Source organism: Cryptomeria japonica, chromosome 7 (genome assembly GCF_030272615.1).
Source record: "Cryptomeria japonica chromosome 7, Sugi_1.0, whole genome shotgun sequence".
Lineage (NCBI taxonomy): Eukaryota > Viridiplantae > Streptophyta > Pinopsida > Cupressales > Cupressaceae > Cryptomeria > Cryptomeria japonica.
Window position 1 is genome coordinate 418,271,400 of NC_081411.1, and position 14,028 is coordinate 418,285,427.

Sequence of the window (14,028 nt, forward strand, 5' to 3'; positions counted from 1 at the left end):
AAGGAGAATTCACTTTCGATGAATTCAACAAGTACTGTGAAGAGAACAACATCAAGTGGCAACTGTCTTCCCCCCGGACTCCACAGCAAAATGGCCTAGTAGAGAGGAACAACTGAACTATAGTTGAAGCAGTCAGAATGATGTTGATTCAAGGGAAGGTTGCTCACACCTTCTGGAGAGAAGTGGTGAGCACTGCAGTCTACACTTTGAACCGAGTACTCATCAAGAAAGGTAAGAAAAAAAACACCTTATGAGTATTGGACCGGTAAGACTCTTGTAGTAAGCTACTTTAGAGTGTTTGGTAGCAAATGTTATATCAAGAGGAGTGAACATCAGAGCAAGTTTGATGCAAAATGTGATGAAGGAATATTCCTAGGATATTCCACCAAGAGTAAAGCTCTCAAGTGTTTCAACAATAGGACTCAGAGAATTGTTCAAAGTATAAATGTTAGAGTTGATGAAACTTCTGAGAAACATAAGGAAACCAACAGTGAGCAAGTGGTAGATGAACTGGTTGCAAAACAACCTAGTACCAGCAGCAGTGCTCCTACACCAATAGATGATGATGCTAATGAAGATGAGGATGAAGAAGAAAAGCAAGAGGAAACAACTAAGATCATTCCTAGGTATGTAAAGTTGAATCATGATCCAAAGCAGATCATAGGAGACAAGGATGCAGGAATTCTTACAAGAAGAAAGGTCAGAGAAAACTCTTGCATGATCTCTGAATTTGAGCCTAAAACATTTAAAGAGGCGCATAAAGATGAAGACTGGATCAAGGAAATGGAAGAGGAACTTGACCAGATAGAAAAGAATGGTACATGGTCTTTGGTACCCAAACCTGAGCATAAAAATATCATTGGCACCAAATGGGTTTTCAAAAATAATTTGAATTAAGATGGCACAATGGTAAGAAACAAAGCCAGACTGGTGTGTAAGGGATATGCTCAAGAAGAAGGAGAAGACTATGGAGAAACCTTTGCTCAAGTAGCTAGATTGGAAGGAGTTTGTATGCTTCTTGCATATGCAGCCTTCAAGGGATTCAAAGTATATCAAATGGATGTAAAATATGCATTTCTGAATGGAATACTTGAAGAGCAGGTGTATATAGAGCAACCATATGGGTTTGCCCTATCAGAAGATAGTGACATGGTGTGTAGGCTACATAAAGCCTTGTATGGATTGAAGCAGGCACCTAGAGCATGGTATGAATGCTTACACTCCCATCTTGTGAAGATTGGATTTGAAAGAACAAGTGAAGATAGCAATATCTATCTGAAGTCAGAAGGAGATCAGATTCTGATCTGTTAAGTATTTGTTCATGACATAATTTTTGGTGGAGATGACAAGATGAGTCATGATTTTGTAGATGAGATGAAGAAGGAATTTGAGATGTCACTTATAGGGGAGATTAAGTTCTTCATTGGACTACAGATTCAACAAATGAAATATGGTATCTTTATCACTTAGTCCAAGTATGTCAAAGAGGTGTTGAAGACCTTTGGCATGGAAGATAGCAAACTGGTTGTAAATTATCAAAAGAGGATGACTCAGCATTGGTTAATGAGAAGGAATACTGATCAATGATTGGCAAGTTGCACTATGCAGTACATAGAGGACCAGACATTGCACATGCAGTAGGCATTACTGCATAGTTCCAGAAAAGTCCAAGAGAATCCCACTTGGTAGCAGTCAAGCAGATTCTTAGATATATGAAGGGAACTATTGACTATGGATTATGGTATCCATACAGTAATGATTTCAACTTGAAAGTGTTTACAGATGTTGATTGGGCTGGTAATATGGATGACTGGAAGAGAACAACCAGTGGTGTAGTCTTTCTTGGTGGTAGATTGGTCTCATGGATGAGAAAGAAGCAGAGTTGTATCTCTCGCTCTGCAGCAAAAGCAGAATATGTTGCAGCATTTATGAACTGCACCCAAACAATTTGGATGAAGCATGTATTACATGGCTTCAAAGTTCATGTATCTGAACTGGTAAATATATTTTGTGACAACACAAGTGCAATTAATATTTCCAAGAATTTGGTTTTACATGCTAGAACCAAGCACTTCAAGCTCAAGTATCATTTCTTGAGGGAGAAGGTTCAGAACAAAGAAGTTGTATTGGAACATGTTTCCAGTAAGGAGCAGTTAACAGACATATTTACCAAGCCTCTACCGAAGGCTACATTTACCTATCTAAGAGGTGAATTAGGGATGTTGCCCCTTCAAGAGGTTAACTAAAAATGTATGCTCCACATCAGTCAGGTATTGTATTAATAAATCTTTTTCATGATTGGTGTGTAGAAGGATGCTACTCCTTAGGGGGAGTCGCACAGTGGAACATAGCTATTTGTGCCTTCACTTTGGCATTGTTGTCAAAGGGGGAGAAGATGTGAAGCGGACAAGATATCTACAGTATTGGGGAGAAGATGTGAAGCAGAGAGATATCTTTGTATATTGCCATCAATGCCAAAGGGGGAGATTGTTGGCATATGTGCAGAACTTGATGACATGATGATATTGTATGTTGTCATTGATGTCAATATGCTGAAGTATGAACCAGTATATTGAAGTAATCAAACTGGTATATGTGAGAACCGGTATGATATTGTGAACCGGTATATGTGAAAAAGTGAAGCAGTATGTTGAAATGAGAACCGGTATATGGGAAGTTTTGTATTAGGGTTTCACTTGGCATGATTACCGGTTGGTAGTCTCAACTTCAGGGTTTCTGGTTGATGCATTCCAAGCCTATGTGATTCAACCGATGATATCATGTGATGAGTTAGCATTGTAATAAGGATCAGATAGCGTTACCATGTTAGCCTTGTGCGTGTGAAGGATTTCCTTGAGGATCTTGAATGGATATTGATCTTATCTACCTCAGGAATGCACGAAGTCTCTATAAATGGTGGAGAACACGTGATGGGTTATCAACCTCCTGAAGTGGCAAAGAATGAACATTGGAGAATGTCTTGAGATCTATTCAAGACTATTGTATTCAATGCAGTATGATTAACTATCAGGATTGGACCGATTTAATTGTAAAACCTAAATGTTTAGGGTTTAGGGTTTATGCTACCGACCTGTCTGTTTCCTATAAGGTCGATGATGTTTTTCATTTTGAAGTTGTTGGCAAATGTTATGTGTGTATCCCAGTGAGTGATACTTGATTCTTGCTAGACCGGAGAAGTGTGGTGATACCTGCAGAGTGTGATTTCAGAAGAAAAGGAGCTAAAGTGGATCTACCTTGGCATTGAGTGTTGTTATCAGATCAGTGTATTACTTGTTGACTTCTAACCATTTCAGCAGTTGGAAAATCCCTTAACCGGGTAGCTTTAACAGGATTTTGTGTAAATCCTTTAACAAGGTGACTCAATTCAATGAGTTCTTCAAATCCTCTTGTGAGCTAACCTTTAACAGGGTTATAAAACCTTTAACAGGGTTATAACCTTTAACCGAGTATTTAGCCATCCCTTAACCAGGTGATCCCTAGCAGGATCGGTTCCTAGTAGAACCTATCGTAAAAATATTTAACCGGACTAGGCTCGTAACAGAGCGGACTTCAAAAGAGTTCAAAGAACAGCTTGTGGGTATTCATCCTCACTATGTTTTTTTCCAGTTGGGTTTCCACATGAAAAATCAGTGTGTCATGTGTGATGCTTTTCATGTGATGCTTTAATATAAACTGTCAAGTGGTAAAGCATGTTGAACTGATAGTCATTATATTTCTGATGATATATTACTTGTTTATGCATACAAGTGAAGTGAAAATGAGATATTAGATTGTGTAGAGATCTAAGTGTTTACTGGTTTATGTCTTTCATACTCTCACTATGTTTTACTGGTAGTGCCTTGATTTAGACCGGTGTTACTATTTACCTGTTAAGTACAGTCTTTGCAGTCAAACTAGTTCAAGGAAAGTTTTTGTCTGTATTGATTCACCCCCCCCTCTCAGTACCAATTTGGTACTAAATGATTCATCATTATTCATCATTAATAATAATGGAGAATGAAGGATGTGTACCGATTCAAGAGCAATAAATAAGATCATAGTGAAATACTAGTTTCCCTTGCCTAGGATGGATGACATAATGGACTATTTGAGTGGAGCAAAGTACTTTACAAAGATAGATTTGAAGAGTGGATATCATCATATCAGGATCAGAGAAGGTGATGAATGGAAGACAACATTTATGAAAAATGAAGGATTATATGAATGGTTGGTGATGTCTTTTGGACTGACTAATGCACCGAGTACTTTCATAAGGCTGATGAATGAGGTTTTGAATAAATTATTGGGTAAGTTTGTTATTGTATACTTGGATGACATTCTGATTTTCAGTAAAACCAAAGAGGAACATTTGTTGCAGTTAAGACAAGTTTTGCTGAGGTTGAGAGAGGAAAAGTTACTGATGAATATCAAGAAGTGTACTTTCATGAAGGATAAGTTACTCTATTTGGGCTTTATGATATCTGAGGATGGTTTGAAGATGGACCCTGAGAAAGTGAAAGCCATTGTTGAGTGGCCTACACCAAAAAGCATTGGAGAGGTAAGATCATTTCATGGATTGGCTAGTTTTTACCAGAAGTTTATCAGATATTTAAGTTCAGTTTGTAATCCTATGGCTGAGACCATGAGGGGAGATAGGAAGGAATTCAAATGGATCACCAGAGCAAACAAATTTTTTAGTTGTTGAAACATAAAGTGACTGAACAACTTGTGTTGGCTTTACCGGATTTCAATAAGGTATTTCAAGTGGATTGTGATGCAAGTGGAATAGCAATAGGAGCATTTTTTAGTTAAGAAGGGAGAGAAATAGCATATTTTAGTGAGAATTTGAATGATGCCCAGAAGAGGTATTCAATATATGATCAGGAATTTTATGCCACAATTCAAGCCTTGAAGAAATGGAGACATTACTTGTTGCCTAAGGAGTTTGTGTTGTATACAGATCATCAAGCTTTGCAATATTTGAGCAGTCAAAGTAAGTTGAATCAGAGACATATGAGATGGGTAGAGTTCTTGCAGAGTTACACCTTTGTGTTGAAACATAGAATTGGAAAATCTAACAAAGTTGTTGATGCATTGGGTAGAAGAAGAAATTTGTTGACTAGATGAGAGTGACAATTTTAGGTTTTGAAGATTTGAAGACCGTGTATGATGAAGACCTGGATTTTGTAGAACCTTGCAAAGCATGTAGAGAACCGGTTATGGTTGATATAATAAAATGGTTGGATTACTTCATTCGGGATGGGATGTTATTTAAGGGAGTTTGATTGTGCATACCTAAAAGTTCCATGAGAGAGAACCTGATAAAAGAGAAGCATAGTGGAGGTTTAGCTGGACACTTTGGCATTAATAAAATAGTTGCATTGGTGAGTGAGCAGTACTTTTGGCCCTAGATTCATAAGGATTTAAAGAGATATTGGTAGAGTTGTAGAGTTTGTCAAGTTCCAAAAGGTAGTAGTCAGAATGTGGGATTGTATAAACCTTTGACAGTACTGGTAAGACCTTGGGAGGATATAAGTATGGATTTTGTACTTGGCTTACCTAAGACACCGAGAGGGAATGATTCTATATTTTTGGTAGTGGATAGATTTTCAAAGATGGATCATTTCATACCTTGTAAGAAGACATTAGATGCATTGCATATAGTAGATGTATTTTTCAAGGAAGTGGTAAGATTGCACGGATTACCTAAGAGTATAGTTTCAAACAAAGACACAAAGTTTGTTATTTTTGGAGAACACTTTGGAAGAAGATGAAGACAAATTTGAAGTTCGGTTCTACTTTTCATCCACGGGCTGATGGACAGACAGAAGTAGTTAACCAGAGTTTGGGAAACTTGTTGAGATGTTTAGTGGGAGATAAAACTGAAAGTTGGGATTTGATCCTTGCACAAGAAGAGTTTGCCTATAACAGTTCAGTGAATAGAAGTACCGAAAAAATGCCTTTTGATATTGTTACCGGAGTGCATCCTAAAGGAATAGCAGAATTGAGAGACATTAGCAGTGAAGACCGGAAGAGTTCAAAAGTAGAAAAATTTGCAGATCACATGGCAACATTGCACATTCAGGTTAAACAACATTTGGAAGACATGAATAGAAAATACAAGAAGGCAGATGAGAAGAGGAGACATAAGGAATTTGAAGTTGGCAATGAAGTGATGGTCTATTTGAGGAAAGAGAGATTCCCAATTAGAACTTATAATAATTTGCAGATGAAGAAGTTTGGACCCTGTAAGATCTTGAGAAAGTTCAGTTCTTGAAATGCATATGAAGTGGAGCTACCGGATAGTCTAAGTATTTCACCTATATTCAACATTGCGGATCTTCATGAGTACCATGAACTAGAATTCAGTGAAGATAGTATTGTAGAATTTGAGAAACAATTGCCCCAGAAGGAACCAGATCAAATTGAAGAGATTTTGGACAGTAGGATTGGGCATAGTACCTGTAGTCACATAAATCTGTCCACTTAATTAAATGAATACTTAGTATTTATTTGATTATTTAACCATCAATTAATAATTAATTAAATTAATATTTAATTAATTCATCTTAACCCTCTTCTCCTATTAATTAAATAAATTATTCAATTTATTTGATTTAATTCACTTAACCAAATTCATACCATTAATTAAATAAATAAATCATATTTGTTTAATTAAATCTTCTCTCACATTTAAATAAATTAATATTTATTTAAATCCCCCAAAATCCCACCTCTCACATTTAAATAAATAAATCATTTATTTAAATCACCTTTATCCTCCACCCACTTGTATTTTCCTACAAAAGCAAGTTGCACAATTATTTTAAATAAATAATTTATTTAAAATCACCTTTATCCTCCACCCACTTGTATTTTCCTACAAAAGCAAGTTGCACAACTATTTTAAATAAATTATTTATTTAAAATCCTATTTATCCTCACCCACTTGAAACCTTTAATGGTTTCCCTTAAAGTATTCAAACTTGATGGCTTTAAAGTCTTCAAACTTGATGGCTTCCTTCTATAGTCTTCTTAAGACTTTAATGGTTTTCCTTAAAGTCTTCAAGCCTTTAATGGTTTCCCTCAAAGTCTTCAAGCATTTTAATGCTTTATCTTCATTTTTCTCATTTAAATAAATTAATATTTATTTGAATATTTATCCAAATGCAAATTACACCATTTAATTGAAATAAATGATTTTATTTTAATTGAAAATAACAAAATTTCTCCCACTTGCATTTTCCTACAAAATCCACTTGCATGCCTAAACCCCTTCTAAATTCTTCTAAACCCTTCCTAATTAGCCTAATCCATCCCCTAAATATTGTCACATTCCTAAGCAAATTGGAGTCACTTCTCAAAGACTCCAAAGTCTTTGAAAAGCAATTAATGCTTTGTGTGTTCAACAAATTAACCCTCAAAGTCTTGGATAACCTTTGAAAGCTTCCAACCTTCAACCACTAAATGGCTCAAAGTCTTGGATAACCTTTGAAAGCTTTCAACCTTCAACCACTTAATCCCCAAAGTCTCCAATAACCATTAATGGTTAATTCAACCCTCCCACATGGTTAAAACATTTGTTTTGACTCAACCTCTACCCAACCCAAAGGTCTCATCAGGCTATTAATGCTTTGACCATGATTATCTCTTAAACATTTGCACAAAGGTTTATCCTTGCATTAACTCCTAATCCAGTGGGTAATCCTAATTTAGACTTGACCCTTACCTTCTAGATAACCATGAGGTCTTCTCAGGCCTTTAATGCCTCCAACCTCTTCTCTCAACCCAATCCTATGTTGACACTTGTCACTATTTTATTGGTGCCAATTGTGCACATGGATCCCCAACTTTCAAACTTGGCCCTTGATTAAACCATTCAATCTTAACCCTTCATTTCCCCATTTCTTCTATAAATAGAACCCTTCTCCTCAAGCAAGGAGAAGCATTTTAGAGTATTGTTGTTATACTGGCATTAGCATAGAGCTTTTTCATAGCATCACTATCTACTCTAGCATAGTATTTAGCTTTTCATTTCATATTTGAAGCTTAGTATTAAATCTCAATCCTCCATAAGCATCCATAGTGCAAAAAGCTGCTGAGAGCTACACTCATTTGGGACTTGGAGAGGAGAGGAACAAGGGAGGAGCAACTATGAGCATCTTGATTAGCTATTTCATTTTATGTTTATATGTTTTCTATTTCATGCTTAATATCTCTCTTGATATGCCTGTTTAGGATAATCTTTTGTTGCTAACGCTAACGTTTGTTTCTTGTGCTCTTGTGTGTGTTGCCATCAAACAGATTTTCTAATCCTTTTTGCAGAGCATCATTTGGTGAACCTGACGTGAATCCAAACACCAAAAAGATCAATTTTTTTTTTAACCAATAACATGTTTGAATGTTGAAAATGTCACACAGGTTGCGATTTTGACACTGTTTTGGTGCGTTTGGCATTATTTTGGCGCTATTCCCCCTGTTTCAGTGCTTTTCCCTTCTCTGTCTTTCCCTTTCTTTTAATACGTTTGTGTTAAATAGTGCCTCTGTTCAAACGCAGACTAGCGCTATTGTAACAAAACGTTGTACAAATCACTTTGTAACCAAAAAAAAAAAAAAAAAACCAAAAAAAAAAAAAAAAAAAATTTAGGCTTGTAGAAGCCCACCAAATAGGCGGATTTTACTAACTATTTTTCTCTTTTGTGCAGATTTAAATTAGATTAAAGAGTAGATTTATATTTTTTACTAACTTGTTTTTTAAGTTGGTTTTAAAAATGAATTCACTTTTTATTTTGGTTTAAAATTAACTTCACATTTCAAATTTGGGTTTTTGAAAAAGAATCACACATTTGTTTGGGGCTCTTAAAAAGAATTTCATTGTTCAAAGGTAAAAAGAACCACAAACTTATACAAAAACAACTTTATTTTTTTGCAAGTTAGGAAACAAACTTCGTTTTGGTGCTTAAAATCAACAAGGCAAATTTTATTTCTTGCATCAAGATAAAACTCACAATCCACACTTCCATTTTTGGTGCAAATAAAATTCACAATCAACTTGTCTCATTTTCAAAGCAATTTTACTTCATGCAAACGTGTTTTTCATTAAGTTGACCAGGATTTTCAAATTCTAGTTTACTCAAACAATTGCCTTTGAAAATTAAAAAAAACACCATGATTGTTGGAGCAACATCTCCAAATAGTTAGATCACATTGCAATGACAGATTAAAAAGAACACGTGTTTTTCGTGCTTGGCACACTTGTGCAAAGAGTTGGTCGAGTGGTCCTACTTCTAACACACACTATCCTCTCCCTTGGCTTTCGTGGTCCTAGGTGCAAGAGAAAAGTGTTAGTAACACTCAAAATTTTATCTTTTTAAGAGAGGCCTGCCAAGAGACACATCACTCTTGGGAACGACCTTGAGCGGTAAATCCTTCGAGCCGCTATAGAAATCAGGTGTGAGCGAAAGCTGTAGCCTTGGGTATAGCTGTTCCTACAGTGTAACTGGCCGAAAGGACAAATGGGCCCCACCACCAGTTACAAGGCTCTTAAGTGAGTCACTGCAGAATGAACTTATGTCCAAAAACATCGAACATGACTAAACACCTTTAAGTAGTAGCCCACCCGTTCTATTGATTGAGGATATTTGAGATATAATTTAGTGCAAGAGCATAGATGGTTTTGCTCCCAAGATACTCACCATACATATTTCCTTGAGTAGAAACATAGCTTTTTGAAAAGTCACTTGTGACTTGATAAAAGTGGTGACTCCCCCATCATAGGGATCATCTATTTGTTATGCTCGTGCAAGACTTAGTATATCACATCCTTACCTGCCACGGCGGGATTCATAAGGTATGTAGTACCAAAGTCGAAGAAATATCAAGATGTGGGCTAAATTTATCACAACTGGCCACTTGACCTTAGGGATAAAAAGTGTTTGAAGTGTGTTCGTTTTACAGACCTAGTGCAAATTGAGCCGACTTCAGGCTTTGGAAATTCACCTTAAAATAAATCTAAAGGAAGGGTCAAAAACAAGTCCAAGGATTGGGTTGATCTAGACCCATACTCATTTGTGCCTTTGAGGCTACAATTTTGTGTTTGTGTGCTTGCTTTGTTTTCTTGTCAAAGAAAAATCAGAAAATCAATCCCAAAAACAAAGTATTCATCCAACATTTCTCAAAAACAACCAAAAGTACCAAAAACAAAGTGCAAAACAACAAAGAGACAAATTTTATGACCATTCTTCACATCTTGCGAAAGAAGAAGTGTCATCAGAATATCACCTTGAAAAGGAGACCACTAAGCTCAAAGGCTTTGATCAAAAGGAGGAAATTCTTCTATCTCAATAGACAAATTTTTGTCTCACATAGAGTCTTTCTACATCGCATGCGTCTATACCTTCAAGAAAAAAAAAAAAAAAAACGAGTTTGATTCAGAATCATTGAACCGCAGAGCTTTTATGCAATATAGGGCTCTGAGTTATCACAAAAATCAAGGAGGAAAGATTAATCCCAACTTCTTCCCAAAACGTCTGTATCACCTACAACACAGCTCGAGAAGTGCCACCAACGCCTGAAAGGGAAGAGGTAGAGTTTGTTCCATTTGTAACACAAAGTTTTTATTGAAGTTGAAAAACAAAACATCCATCATCCCACTCATACATCATCACTTCATCATCAATCCATCCCAACTCTCAAAACATTAAGAGGTTCTTGTCCCAAGATTCCTTTTTAGATATTGCTTGAAATCAAACACATCACATCACTTTTAGATTGTTTCTACATCTAGGATAAGCTCATCCTAAGAGACACATCTACGCAGGTTAAAACTAGTTCATGAGTGAATCCTCTCATTGCTAGGTAGTCAAAATTTGTAACACATCTCAGATTTCTCTACACCTTATCACATCCAAACTTATCAAACAAACAAGCAATTCAAAGAAAGGAATTTCGGTTACATCTACCTTAAAAGTGCTAGAGATCCCCATACAACACAAATCACCAATCATCAATCTTTCATCACCAACTCATCATCATCTTCAATCAACTTCAAAACAAACTTGCAAACAAAATGGCTCAAACCCGATCACAATCAAGGCAGCGAGAAATAGAAATTGAGGAAGAAGAGGACAACCTCAATGAATTTCAAGAAGCACTTGGAGGAACTGGGAATGATGAAAACCCAGGTACACCCACTCCTTCAACAATCGAAAGGGTTCAGCATAACCCTCATTTTAACAGATTATTTGATGAAATACTAAGGAGCAACGTAGATGCTCACTTCTTAAGACTTGCTCAAGAAGGAGCCAAACTCCCCTCGGACTTTGATCTTGCCCAATTAAGACAAGCATCAGAAAGACAAAGTCACCATGAGGAGGAAAGGGGTAGAAATCACACCAGATATAACATTCCTCGAGGTAACCCACCACCTCCTCCTCCAAATGAAATAGAGATGTTGCGGCAACAAGTCGAGAATCTCGCCCAACAACTTCATAGTGGTGTTAAGACCAATCAATTCTCACTTAACGACATTTGTCCCTATCCTTTTGATAGGAATCTTTATATGCCACCCTTTCCACGTGGGTTCGAAACACCCAAATTTGAAAAATATAGAGGAAAGGGGGATCCCCGTGATCATGTCCGAGAATTTCATTCCGCTTGTCTTGAAGTGGCTTATGAGGACACATATCTAATGCGCCTTTTTCCCCAAAGCTTGGGAGGAACAACCACATCATGGTTTTCCCGATTACCAGGTGGCATTAGAACATTTGAGGAACTCATCCAGAAGTTCCTATCTCATTACTCTCATAACATTGAACGCGACATCACCATGGCTGATCTATGCAACACCAAACAAAAACCAGGGGAATTATTCTCAGTATTCCTGCAACGATGGCGCCAAATGTCTAGCAGACGTTCTCTTCAGTTACCTGAACGAGAACTAGTGGAAATTTTCATTTCCAACTTAAACGAAGAAATGGAATTTCACCTGGATGTCAAAGATACAGACTCCTTTAACGATATGATCACCAAGGGTATAAAATGTGAAAGGGCACTCATCAAGAAAGGGCTCATCAAAATCTTTAATGAACCAAAAGATGGTCCTCGCCCGCGCTTCAATAGTGACAAACCAAACTTCTGGAACAAGAATAAAAATATCGTCAACGATGGGGTTGTGGATGCTCAGACTGTCCAAAATGCACAACCTGTGGTTCGGTTTGCAGGACAAAATCCTCCACCTCAAAATAACACAAATGTTCTTCCTAATCAAGGTCGCATCACACCTCAGGATGAACCAAGACCTCGTCCACAAAAACAAAAACGCACATACACTCCCTTAGGGGAACCCATTGAAACAGTGATGCGACAACTCATTTCTCAGAATTTGATCACTTTACCTAAGTTATCAAATTATGAGCCTCAAGTCAAACCAGCATGGTGGAGAGATACTGAACATTGTGAGTTCCATCAAGGAAGAGGACATAAGACAAGTAATTGTCATCGATTGAAAGATCTCATTCAGGATCTTATTGACCGAGGAGAAATTGAAATTGAAGGACATGACCCAAAAACAACCAATAATGATCATCAGATGTTCAAGAATCCACTTCCATCACAAGATCAAAGGGGTCCTTCCACTTCCAGACGAGGTCCTGATACCACTGATTATACGCAGGCTGCGTATAATTACACTGTCAATCACCTGTATGATGCCAGTGAACAAATTGCAACTATCACCTTCAAAAATCCCACCTCAAATTGCAATGTTGTTACGCGTCGCGGCAAAGTTACCATCAAGGCAGCTCCACAAGGCACCACCTCCATCCCAAAGCAGTACAATCTTGTGGAACAATTAGACAAAACGCCTGCGCTTATATCCATTTTAGAGCTGTTACGCCTATCGCCATCTCATAAAACAATCTTGGATCAAGCACTCCAAGAGGCGTCAGTCCCTGCAAACTTGAATACAGACCAATTTCAAGCCATGGTTGGAAATCTAAAGTCATCACCTTGTCTCACTTTTTCTGAAAGCGACAACTCTTCTTTCCAACAACCTCATAACGCCTCACTCCACATTGAAGGCTTTGTCAACCAACACAGGATCAAGCGAGTCTTGATCGATAATGGAGCAGGCCTAAACATTTGCACACTTCAGTTGGTCATAGCATTGGGATATGCAATAGAATCAGTGGATCCTCACAAGATCACCATCAAGGCCTATGATGATGCAGAGCGTTCATCCAAAGGAGCTGTGGTACTACCAATCCGGGTTGGCCCTGTGGTAAAGCACATAATTTGTCAGGTTCTGGACCTTCCTCTGCCATATAATCTATTATTAGGGAGACCTTGGATACATGCCATGCAAGCTGTTCCATCTACCTACCATCAATGTATCAAGTTCCCACATAACGGTACAGAGATCACAATCCTGGGCGATGCAAATCCCTTTGCATTTTGCCATAATATCAGCCATCAACCGGAGATTACTGTTCCTAATAATAGGGAAGCTATTTCTTCCACATCATATGTAAATCCTGCCTCTCTTGCCAGTTCAAACATCCCTATACCCAAGCAAGAGAAGCTTAAGATGAAAGTAGCAGAGGAAGGTCCTGGAGAATACAACTTGAGTCAGCTCTTTTGTGTGGGACAAATGCCCACTTCTCCTAGAACACATGGTAAACCACAGCAGTTACTCCAAAAACCCATAGTCACGCCCGCATGTGCTTTGACGCCTTTCGTCCTTGGAAAGAGTCAAGAGGAAGAAACCCAAGATGAGGACCTAGCGGACTGGATCTATAAAGATCCCATCACCACTGACAAACCGCAAGTTACACTTCCTACGGAACAGTATGGTAAAGGCCTCCTCATTATGCAGAGAATGGGGTATGATGGTCAGAGTGCTTTGGGATCCTGCCAACAAGGACGACACGAACCTCTACTACCAGAATTCAAGCCCAAAGGTAATACAGGCCTAGGCTTTGAAAAAGAGATCCTTCCTAAACTTAGATTTAAAGGCAAACCTAGCAAACC